The sequence below is a fragment of the Ictidomys tridecemlineatus genome, chromosome 2 (genome assembly GCF_052094955.1).
Source record: "Ictidomys tridecemlineatus isolate mIctTri1 chromosome 2, mIctTri1.hap1, whole genome shotgun sequence".
Lineage (NCBI taxonomy): Eukaryota > Metazoa > Chordata > Mammalia > Rodentia > Sciuridae > Ictidomys > Ictidomys tridecemlineatus.
Window position 1 is genome coordinate 224848967 of NC_135478.1, and position 12495 is coordinate 224861461.

The following is a 12495-nucleotide window of genomic DNA, read 5'->3' on the forward strand; positions in this document are numbered from 1 at the left end:
AAACCTGCGCGCACAAAGGGATCTGAGGAAGCCGTCACACCAGAGAAAGCCCCGAGTTCATGTGACCAGCGCGGTGCAGCCCGGGTCCCAGGGCAGCGGGCTGCGGTTCCCGGGGTGGCGAGCGGGTGGGTGCTTTTGTGCAGCGCCCGAGGGTGGTTTTCCACACGAGGGGAGCGAATTCCTCCAGTCCTCGGGCGCCGGCCTGCAAGGGGCCAGACGGGGCACTCGGGAGGAAACTGAGGCCGCGAGGGAGTGACCCCGAGTGACGTTTCCGTCCCTCCTGTGAGTGCTTTCTAGCCGAGAGGGTCCCCAAAGGAGTGGCCGAGCTTCCCTGGCCTTGCTGGACAGGCTCACTTAGCGACGTTTATTGGGAGCCGAGTGGGGCAGGGACGGGGGGTGAAATGGGGCAGGGGGAGGGGGGCATTAGCAGGTGCCCGGTTCCCGGCGGTGAATCCCCTCTGGACCGCGCAAGGGAAGAAGGGGCAGAGCGTGTGCCCCCCTCTCGAACCCCTGGGAGGTCAGGCGTGGAGCTGGCCTGGAGGGCCATGGGAGCAGACGGCCCCAGGCCACGGCTCAGAGCAGAGCGTCTCTAAAAACGGAAAGTTATGGATACTGATAAGGCAAGGCCACCGGCTCCGGTCCCCTCCCACCACACCGTGGCTTTATGCATTTCCTGTCACGTGTGCATCCACAGTTGCATGCTACTGGTTTTGATGTTTTAAGATTTTAGGTGAATTATATCAATCAGTCCATATCTTGTTGCAACTTGCTCTTTTTGTGTGTGGATCATCGTGTTTTGGAGACAGAGTCATGTTTAACCAAGCCTATCTGGTTCTTTCATTTTAACCACTATATAGTATTTCACTGAGTACTTAAAACTCCTGTTTCCCCTGAGGGGAAGGAAGACAAACCTGCCGCCAGGAACTTCTGCACACATCTCACTCCGGAGAGGGACCTAGACATGGATTACCGGGTGACAGGAGCACCTTCAGCTTTCCCAGTCTTCCCAGAGGGCTCACAGGAGGTAGCTCCCACAGTAATACATGATCTGTTTTCTGGTCCTTGCCAACTCTTAGTGATGAGGGACTTAGATCATTTCCCAATTTAAGGAGTAGGAACTGGTAACGCATTATTTATTTATTTATTTTTTAAATATTATTTTTTAGTTGTAGTTGGACATAATACCTTTATTTTTTTATTTATTTTTATGTGGCTAAGGATTGAATCCAGGGCTTTGCATGTGCTAGGCAAGCAATCTACCGCTGAGCCACAACCCTAGCCTGATAACTCGTTATTTTAATTTGCATTTATAGTTGTATTTCCCCATCAAAGAAATTGAACATTTTCATATTTATGCTACTGACATTTTCTTCCTCTGTGAATTTGTTCTTCACATCCTTTGCCTTTTTCTCTTGTAAGGCTTTTGTCTTACTGGTTTATAGAGGTTTTGTAAACAGTATAATCTGGGCATTAATCCCATCACTGAACATTGAAGATAATTGTGGGAAGCCATTCTTGCACATGATTGGGCACCTCCCTGATTGGGTGTGAGGGGTTCTGGCCAAACTGTGTGGGAGCTAATCCCCACCCTCTCCAGGTGCAAGAGCCTGTCCATGTTGGGGGTGTGACTGACCATTGACCCTGAGACCAATCATTGACTCTGACCTTGGAGTGCTGCCCCCCTCGACCTTCATTGGATGGAGTTTTCCCCTGAATTTCTTGTTCCCCAATAAAAGGCTACTCCCTGGCTGCTCTCTCTCTCTCTCTCTCTCTCCTGCTAGCCCTGAGTAAGCCTTGCTGCTCCACCAGGTGGCTTGAGGCAGGAGCCAGAGGGGAGAGCCCTCTCGGACCTGGTCATAGAAAAAGGTAATTGAGTCTGTGTGTTTATTTGGATCTCACTAGTTAACTTCTATGCTGTGAACCTCTTTAATGAAACCAGCGTGCTGGTCGAGTGGTGGAGATAATTGCTGATATTATTTCATTTATTTTTTAAAATATACTTTTGTTTTTAATTGACACATAGTAATTGTGCATATTCGTAGGGTATAGTGTGACATTTCTATATATGTAGACAATGTGTAATGATCAGATCTTGATTGTTTCTTTGTGTTGGGAACATTTAAACTCCTCTCTACTGGCTATTTTGAAATGTTCAATTAACTGTGGTTGTCCACCATAGTTATCCTATTCAGTTCTAGAACATTAGAAGTTATTCCTCCACAGATATGATTGCACTTAAATCTACCACCTTGCTAGTTATTTTCTGTGGGTTCCAAGTGTTTAATAATACTTTTTTCTCCATTTTGAGGGGGCCAGTTTTGAGGCTATTTTTGAGTAAGTCTATTTTTATGTAAATATTCTACTTTTTAAAGTTACAGTACACTTATTATTACATCTCTAAATGACTGCCCTAAGTTTTACAATATATGTATCCTTAGTTTTTAACAGTGTACTTTACATCTGGTGTGATAACCTCACAATAGGTCATCCTTACCATCTTTTTGTGCTATTGTTAGCACACATTGTAGGTTTATACAATTGTTCCTTGGTATCTTATGGGAGACTGGTTCCAGGACTCATGGAGGATCCCCAAATCTGCAGATATTTAAATCCCTTATATAAGATAGCATAATATTTGAATATAATGTATACAATCTTGCTATATATTTTAAATCAATACTAGATTACTTATGATCCTAAAACAATATGAATGTCGTATAAATAGTTACATAGTATTATTTAGGGGATAAGACAATAAAAAATGTCTATACAAGTTCATTGCAAGCATAAGTTTCCCCCCAAATATTTTGCCTTAGGGTGGTTGAATTCACAGATGCGGGACCCTTGAATACAGAGGCCAACTGTAGTCCCTGCCACCATCTGTAGTTTCAGTTACTTATGGTGAACTGTGGCTGAAAATATTAAGTGGAAAATTTCAGAAATAAACAGTTGCCAAGTTAAATTGCACACCATTCTGGGTAGTGTGAAGAGATGCATCCCATGCAGGACCCTAATCATCCCTTTGTCCAGTGTATCCACACTGTATACACTATTCACCCTTTAGGCACTTGGTAGCCCTCTATCAGTTCGACTGTGATATTGCAGTGCTTTGTTCAAATAATCTTTATTTTATTTAGTAATGACCTCAAAGTGCTGGAGTAGTGAGGCTGGCAATTTTATTAAAATATGTTGTTATCATTGCTTATTTTATTATTGTTGTTAATATCTTAATATACCTAATTTATAAATTAAAATTTATCACAGTTGTGTGTGCATGATTAGGAAAATAGTATATACATAATTGTATCCATGGTTCTGTATCCACAAATTCAACTAATCTCAGGAAATGTTCTTTAAAAATCGCATCTATACCTACCATGTACAGACTTTTTTCCTTATCATCATCACCTAAACAATAATGTACAACAACTGTTCATAGAGTATTTACATTGTATTATGTACCACAAGTAATCTAGAGATGATTTAAAGTTTACAGGAGGGTGTGCCTGGATTCTTCACAAACACTACTCCATTTCTTAGGAAGGGCTTGAACATTCTTGGGTTCTGGAATCGCAGCAAGGTCCTGGAACCAAAGCCCTTGAGTTCTGAGGCACAACTGTGTGTGGTTCAGTACTATCTGAGGTTTCAGGTTTCCTCTGGGAGCCCTGGAGTGCATCCCCTGTGGACAAAGGGGCACTACTAAACGTGTCATAATTTCCACAAGACATTGTGGGTTGTACACATGGCAAACATCTTTTCCCAGTTTCCCTCATGTCTTAATATTTTTCACAGTAATTGTTGCACAGTTTTTAAAAAATATATATTTTTTTAGTTGTAGATGGACACAATGCCTTTATTTTATTTATTTATGTATTTTGTATGTAGTGCTGAGGATCGAACCCAGTGTCTCACACGTGTGAGGAACTGGTGATTGAACTGAGGGATGCTGAACCACTGAGCCATGAGCCACGTGTCCTGCCTTTTTTGCTAAGTTATTGAGTTGCTAAGGCTGGCCTCAAACTTGTAATCCTCCCTTCTTAGGCTCCCAAGTTGCTGGGATTATAGGTGTGTGCCACCATGCCTGGCTATACAAAATGTTTTTGAAAGAGAATGATAACTTAATGAATAAAATATAGAACAACACTGTTTTTTGAGGCAAACCCTACTATGATAAATTCATAACAAAAAATTCCACTCAGTTACAGAATATTTATGTAGCATTAATGTGTAAATATGCAGTTGATAATTTGAGAGGGAAAATTTACCAAGAGTATACACAGCCATAGAAGTAAATTCATATTAAACATAGCACTCTATGAAATGAAACCCTGAGCAGTAGAGAAAAACCAAGCTGCTGAAAGTCGGGACTCAAGGGCATTGCTAAGTGCCCTTCAAATTTTTTAAATTGTTGAGGCTGGCTTTGAACTTGCGATCTTCCTACCTCATCCTCCAAGCCACTGGGATTACAGGTGTGTGCCACTGTGCCTGGTTGAGTATTGCACAAAATTTTAAAATTTTTAATCAAAGTATTATTTATATGCAGTTCAGTGCACTAATCTCAAATTTATAGGTCATCTAGCTTTGGCAAATGTAGTTTTGTAATCCGCATGGACAACCAAGACCTAAAACATTTCATCACTCAAGAAAGTTCCTTCCTGTTCCTTCCCCACCTGTGAGTCCATGTGCATATGTGAATCTGTGTTCTTCATGTAGGTTGCTCCTGCCTTCTTGTAAATGGGTGACGTCTTCTGGCCTACACATAGTGTTTGAGACTCAGCCATGTGTCCCGACTTTTAGCAGCTTGGTTTTTCTCTACTGCTCAGGGTTTCATTTCATAGAGTGCTATGTTTAATATGAATTTACTTCTATGGCTGTGTATACTCTTGGTGTATTTTCCCTCTCAAGATTATCAACTGCATATTTACACATTAATGCTAGATAAATATTCTGTAATTGGCTAGATAGTAGGGTTTGCCTCAAAAAACAGTGTTGTTTTATATTTTCTTCATTAAATGATCATTCTCTTTTAAAAACATTTTGTATAGCCAGGTGTAGTGGCATACTCCTATAATTCCAGCAATTTGGGAGGCTAAGAAGGGAGGATCGCAAGTTTGAGGCCAGCCTTACCAACATAGCAAGACCTGTCTCAATATAAAAATTAAAAAGATGTGGTTCATTAAGTGCCCCTGAGTTCAATCCCTAGTACCAAAAGTAAATAAAACATTTTGTATTTCGTGTGTCATTTTATTATTTAGTTCTAATTTTATCACATTGTGATTTTAAAAGGTAGTCTGAATAAAATGGATTATTTGGAATTTTCACAGCCAGTTTTTGTAAATACTTGAAAACAACATAAAATTGATTTGGATAATACTAGTTAAATGTATGCCCTTCAAATTTTTTATATCCTTACTAATTTCTGGTAGTTTGATCAATTAGTGAGAGGTATTTGAAAATCTTCCTCTTTTCATTTTTCCCCCCTCTTAATTCAGCCAGTTTTATTTTTTTCGAGGTCATGTTATTAGATACTTATAATATTTTCTCTTTCTCAAAAAGATGACCCTTTTAACTGGGTGGTGTTTTGGCATTAGAGCCTGCTTGTCCAGTCATTAGTGCTCTACCTTTCTTTTGGCTAGTGTGGCGGGTTTGCTGCTCCACCCGGCACCTGCACCATCCCATTACTAACTGTGAAGTATTTTGTATCCTTAGTTTTTAGGTCTATCTCTTATAACAGCACATGACAGGATAACAAGAATTTTTCCTCCTTATTTGGGAATCAAGACTGAGGACAAAAAAGGTGAGGCACCCCACATTTTAATTTCATGTGGCCAGAGGAGTTGGGACAGACTCATCAAGAGGCACCACCTCAGGAGGGCCAACCACTGTCCTTGTCCCATCACATGTATAGGGAAGACTTGGTCTGATTTTATGGAGCCCAAGAGACAGCCTGTGGTCCTTTATAGTCTCTCTAGTACAGGGGAGAAGCAGAGGGCCCTTGGTGGGTGTCCCTCAGGCCATGAAAACTGATGGGAAGAGATTTCTGAGGAGTAGCCCCGCCAAGTGGGGAGAAGTCGTGGCTGTCCCCACCCCATTTCAGGTCTCAACTCCCGGGGGTGCAGCAGAATGACTACTTAGCCTTCTTGCAGAGCAGCAGAGGTTGGAGGGAAGGTGGAGCTCTGAGGCTTCCCACGTGGCCACAGGACAGATGCCTTCTCCAGAAAGGGTGAGGGGCAGAAATTTCCAGCTACCTCTCTTGGATTCTGGACATTTGCATTTTGACAATTCCAGCTGGATACACTGTACTAGCAGGTGTCCATAATCACAGGTGGAGCCAAGCTGAATGGAGGTCCTATGTCAACAGATGTGTGTCCTCTGCCTCTTTTATAAACCTGAAACCAGAAGCAAGGCTCTGTAAGGGACTTAACTGGAGTGAAGCAAGTGAGGGAAGAGGGTAGGGCTTGAGGAGTAGGCTTCTGCTGGCTCCACCCAGCTGCTCACAGCTGGACAGATGCAGCTTGAATTGGAGACAGGGACACGCGGCTCTGAATGTTGTTATAATTAGCAATGAGACTGCAATAATTAGCAATGAGACTGCAAAAAGACTTTTCTGAGAGTAGAAATTGATGAAATATATTAGAATTTCAACAGGATGTCATTATGGTGCTGAATAGCTAGTGAGACAGGAAGGGTTAACACAATTGTAGGACAGTCACTGCAGAAAGGAAAATGATTTTGTGAATTAAACCTCCTAAAACTTAAAAGCACAGAGGTGAATTTTTGTTTCATCTTATAATCTGACAATTTGTTCTTCAACCAGAAAGCTTCACATTTCTTTGTATTTATAGTGAATATAGATATGTTTGGATTTTTGTATCATGTTATTTTGTTTTTCTTTCTTTGCTTCTTTCCTCTGCTCCCTTTCATTAGATTAAGGCTTTTTTTTTAACATTTCTTTAGTTGTAGTTGGTCACAATACCTTTATTTCATTCATCTATTTTTATGTGGTACTGGGATCTGAGGATCATACCCAGGGCCTCACCCATGCTAGGTAAGTGCTCCATTGCTGAGCCACAACCCCAGCCTGTAAGTTTTCTTTATTCATCTTTTCTATCTCTGCCAGGAGCCATTCTACTTCTATTTAGTGATGTTAATGATCATCTTAAACATACACATTTGACTTGCAAAGTCTAAGTGAAATTGACCTCTGTTCTTCTCCTTGAAATCACAAGGACTATAGAATGCTTTTATTTAAATCATACTCTATCCTCCTGTGGATTATGGTTGCTTAGTATTTTATTTTTGTGTTTTCTATTCGTTAAATTTATCTTTATTATTGTTTTATAAATCAAGTGAGTGTTAAGGTTTATCCTTTTCCCCAAAGGATAATCCTCAGTTGTTGTTTTTTTTCCAGTGAGTGTCTATGAATGGTGCATTCTGAGTTTTCATTTTCTGAAAACATCTTAGTTTCATTTTGTTGTTGCATGATAGTTGATCAGGGTATAAAATCTAGGTTGACAGTTATTTTCCCTTACTCCTTCATAGGCATTTGTCCATTGTCATCTGATGTCTGTTTTTATCACAGCAGAGTCTATTGTTAACCTAATACTTTTCTTCTGATGTCTGTTTATCATTTTCTCTAGCTGCTTTTAGGATTTCCTCTTTGTTTTTAGTGTATTATAGTTTCACATATTTTTTATGTGTAGATTTACTTTTATTTATCTTATTCAGGACATTTGCATTTTGAGTTTGAGGATTTATATCTTTTATCCATTCTTGAAACTTGTTAGTCATTCTTTTAAAAACATTTCTTTTCTCCTAATTTCCTAATCACTTTCTAGTTAAGAACATCTGATTTGATAGACTTATGGTAAGTGTTCCTGGTCTATGATTATAATATATCAAGTTCCCACCCATTGTTTTCTTTCTCTGTACTTCATTCTGGGTACTTTTTTCATCTATCTTTGATTTAATTACAATCAGACCTCTGTATTTGTGGATTTGGATATAAAATATTTGAAGAAAATTGCATCTGTACTGAATATATACAAACTGTTTTCCTTGTCATTGTTCCTTTAAAAATATACCATAACAACTATTTGTATACTATTTACTTTGTATTATACATTATAAGCAATCAAGACGATTTTAAATACACAGGAGGATGTGCACAATTTGTATGTAAATACTGTGTTGTTTTATATAAGGCACTTAATCATCTGAGGGTTTGGTATGGGGGTTCGTTGGGCTTCCCAGTGGATACCAATGGACAGCCATAATTATTTTTCAACTGTATTTGGTTATGTTGTTTAACCAGGCCAGTAAGTTTTTTTTCTTAACCTTTTTAACCGTTTTTTTTTTTTTTTTTTCAGTAATGTTACTCTCTCTTTTTTTTTTTTTGGTACTGGGGATTGAACCCAGGGGCATTGTACCACTGAGACACATACATCCCCAGCTCTTTTAAAAAAAAAAAATTTTATTTAGAGATAGGGTCTCACTAAGTTGCTGAGGCTGGCTTTGAATTCTTGATCCTCCTGCCTCAGCCTCCCGAGCTGCTTGGATTATAGGCATGTGCCACTGCACCTGGAGACTTTCCTTTTATTTCTGGGATTTTCACTGGTTCTTTTTCAAATGGCACTCTCTTTTTCACAGTATCTTGACTTTTCTTAAGGTTTGGTCATTTCAACTAACAATGCTTTTTCCATGTTGCTTCTACCACTTCACGCCTCTTGTTAGATTTATATAGTATAAACATATTCATGTTCTGTCTGTTCTCTTTGGGAGTAGCTTTACATGAGTTTGAGTTCTTGGATTTGTAATCCTGCATTTGTCTTTTCATTAATGGTGGGTTGTTTCCTGTGGTTGTGTGGTGTGTGATTGTGAGTTTGTGTGGAGCAGGGCTTGTGGTCTGGATTGTGGGATGATTCCTCCTGGTTTTGAGTTTGCTTCAGCCGGAAACCTCAAGTGCTATTATTGGCTTCTATACAATTTTTATGCCAATTTATCAGCCCTGTGGATAATGTAAATTTGAGCCCAAACCTGAGGTACTAGCTGTGGCCTTGAGTTCTCAAGGAAGATATGGCCCCCACCACGGCCAGTGCCCAGTGCCTGGTGCCCAATCTCAGACAGGCAGGCTTTTGTCATCTGTGGCAGCTGTGCAGTCACACCGATTGGATCTTAATCCAGGCATTGGCTATTTGGCTGCAGAGTGCAGGTGGCCACAGTCTGGGAAATGCTTCAGTTTTCATGCTCTTTTTGTGCAGCGCCAGCCAAGGACTGAGTGGCTAGAGGCCCGAGGCTTGGTCATTGCTGCCCATGGGCAGTATTTGCCCTAGAATTTCGTCTGGTGGCTGCAGCTTTGCCAGGTGGCTGCTTCCTTGCCTCTTTCCTTTCACAGATATTGTGGCTGGAGATTTGGCTTGTGATCTTGCTTCCTCCTGTTGTTATCTTCCACAACATCATTCCCGACACATTTGCACTTCAGACTGTCTCAGCATCTGCTTCCCAGAGGACCCAACTTCAAATTTTCTTTTTGGCATTGGGATGTGTGCTTCTGAACCTGCATTTGCTGACCAAGAGGACATCCAGGGCTTTATCTTGAGTGCCCATGGCCTGTATGCCCTTATTACCCCACCCCAGTTGGCATAGTAGTTCCTTATATTTACAACGTGGGCCTACAGTTTGTCTTCATTTTAGGCACATAGGTTTTCCCTTTGTTTCTTTTTACTTTTGTATTTAATTTGCTTAGTAAATCCTATCCATAATTTACAGATGTTTGTATCAGGAGTGTTTGAGTCATATCATCCACAGATTTTGTATTTATTACATTTTTTTTGGGGGGGGTACTAGGATTGAACTCAGGGGCACTCAACTACTGAGCCACATCCCCAACCCTATTTTGTATTTTATTTAGAGACAGGGTTTCACTGCGTTGCTTAGTGCCTCACTAAATTGCTGAGGCTGGCTTTGAATTTGCCATCCATCCTTCTGTCTCAGCCTCTAGAGTTGCTGAGATTACAGGCGTTCACCACTGCGCCCGACTTTGGCTAAAATTTTTATGAAACAGAAATATTTAAGTGTGTATACTTAATGTCTAAAATGTGCTTTCAATGTTGGTAAATAGTTAGGTATAAACCATTTAATGCTCTGGGTTAAAAGAAACTTGACAATTAAAACAGAATCAGGGACTCCACCATATATCTGCCAATGAATAAAGGTCTCCTTATGAATTTTAAGCCCTGTGCCTCATTTTTAAACAGATTACTTTTACAGACATATGCAAAGTAAAGGAGGGTCTGGCAAGTCAACAGTTGGAGTCTGAGTAGGACTCAGGGGAGTGGGAAAAGCAGGGGAGGTGTCAGTTTCATGTGAGAGATCAAGGGACCTGGGTGGTGCTTTGAACTAAGACCTGTGGGAAGTGGACTGTGCCAGTTGGGCAAGGGTTAAGGGTAGGGTGGACATTGTCTGCAGTGGGAACAGCATGGTGCTCAGGGGAGAGCTGGTGGTTGCAATTGTGTAGAGTGAGATGCACATGGAGAGTGGAAAGGAAGAACCAGGAAGGAGCCCCTATGAGGGGTTGGATGTGCTGTGCTGAAGTTTGGATCTTAACCAGCAGGTGTCGGAGATTTCTTGGAGGCCTTTAAATCAGAGAGCAATAGTGATGTGATTTCCTAGTTAGAAAGGTTACCCTGTGGCAGTGTGAAAGATGAATTGGGGGATCAAGGGGATACAGCAAAAGAACTTGAGGATTTTCCAAGGCCTCCTGCAAACCTTCAGTGATGTGGAAGAATGTCCAACGGAGGATGGAGAAGAATCATAGCTGAAAGTGGCCAGGACGATCTTTATAGAGATCTTGATGCTATTGAAAGGGGTGGAGTGTGGCTTGACCCGTCTTGTCTCAATCCATCTGTGAATGTGACAATGATGAAGTGCTGTCACCTAACAATGGGAAGAATGAGAAGGGATGGGGCCATCTTTGGAGGCATCAGGAATAAGAGAACAAAATTGTAAGAAACTGAAGGTAGATGTTTAGAGAAGGCAGGCAGCAGATAAGTATCTTTTGATAGATAACAGAGGGTTGCTGAGAGAAGGAATGACTGGGAGTCCCCACAGATGTCACTGAATCCCCAGAGCCTGTGAATGTGTTACCTCACATAGCAGAATGGAGTTTGCAGATGTAGTTATGTTAGGCCAGGGATGTGGCTCAGTGTTTGCTTAGCATCCCCCTCTCCCCCAAGAAAAACTAGGATCTTGAGAGGGAGAGATTATTTTGGCAGGATCAATGTAATCAAAAGGTCTTTATGAGAAGGAGGCAAAGTCAGAAAAAGGGGATGCGGCAAGGCAAGCAGAAGTTGTTGTGGTTCCCTTTGGAGTAAGGGGCCATGAGCTAAGGGATGCAGGTGGCTTTGAAAAGTTGGAAAACATGAGGGTGCAGATTCTCCCATGGAGATTCTAGCAGGAATACAGCTTTACTGACACCTCTATTTTTAGCTCCAAAAGACTCAGTTGGACTTCTGACCTCTGGAACCACAAGACATATTTGAGTGAGTGTGGCAGTTTAACAGCAGGGGCGGATGGACCCAGGAAGAATGGCCGTGCTCTGGGCTGGCGGTCCCCATGGTGGGGCAGTACAGTCCCTCCTGGCAAGGCCTGATCTCCCACCTCCTCCTGGATGTCTGAAGTTCTGACGTGGTGAGGTGAACCCAAACCCAAGACTGAGGATTCCATTTGGGAACCAAGACCAGGGCTTCCGGGCATGACATTGATTCCTGCACCTGGAGAGTGGTGAGGGTGTGAGGAGCAAGGCAGACTTGGAGGGCAAGTCCCAGCCGGCCCAAGCACAGGGCATGTCCAACAAGGGAGTTGGGCCAGGAGAGGGGTCCGGCTGGTATAACCCCGCTCCACCATGGCTGGAAGGGCCATCATGTTTGCATCTGACTCTTGCACAAAAATGAAAGAAAATTTTGCATTTCATTTTCTTAAAAAAAAACACAACAAAACACAACTATGGGGCTGAGGCTGTAGCTTGCCTGGGCATGTGTGAAACACTGGGTTCAATCCTTAGCACCACATAAAAACTAAACAATAAAGGCATGCTGTCCGACTACCACTATACAAACAAAACAAAAAACTATGACCAAAATGAAAAAGACCAAAGACAGGAGACAAGATGTTAACAAGTCTGGTCGGTAGGAGCCTGAGTTAAATGCCACTTAGAGGGACTTTATTCTGAGACTACGTTTATACCATAGGCACACTACTTGTCCTTTGCCTCCCTCCCAGCCAAGAAAAGATGAGGACAAAATAGCCAACATCTATTTCTTTGATATTCTGCATCTTTCCTCCTAGACTTCTTATTTGCATGTATAGTGTCAAATTAAACTAAATTGCATAAGCCATATTTGTTTTCTTTTTTTTTTTTTTAAAGAGAGAGTGAGAGAGAGGGGGGCACAGAGAGAGAGAGAATTTTAACATTCATTCATTTTTTCTTAATTCTCA

The 12495-nt window shown here is 41.4% G+C and overlaps 1 long non-coding RNA gene across 1 annotated transcript; it reads left to right on the plus strand.

Annotated features, from left to right (window-relative positions):
• Positions 1–404: 404 nt before the first annotated feature.
• LOC144375494 (uncharacterized) lies at positions 405–12395 on the plus strand. The gene is made up of 2 exons (XR_013435490.1): positions 405–1024; positions 1598–12395. It is a non-coding gene; the product is annotated as an uncharacterized LOC144375494 (long non-coding RNA).
• Positions 12396–12495: the final 100 nt, after the last annotated feature.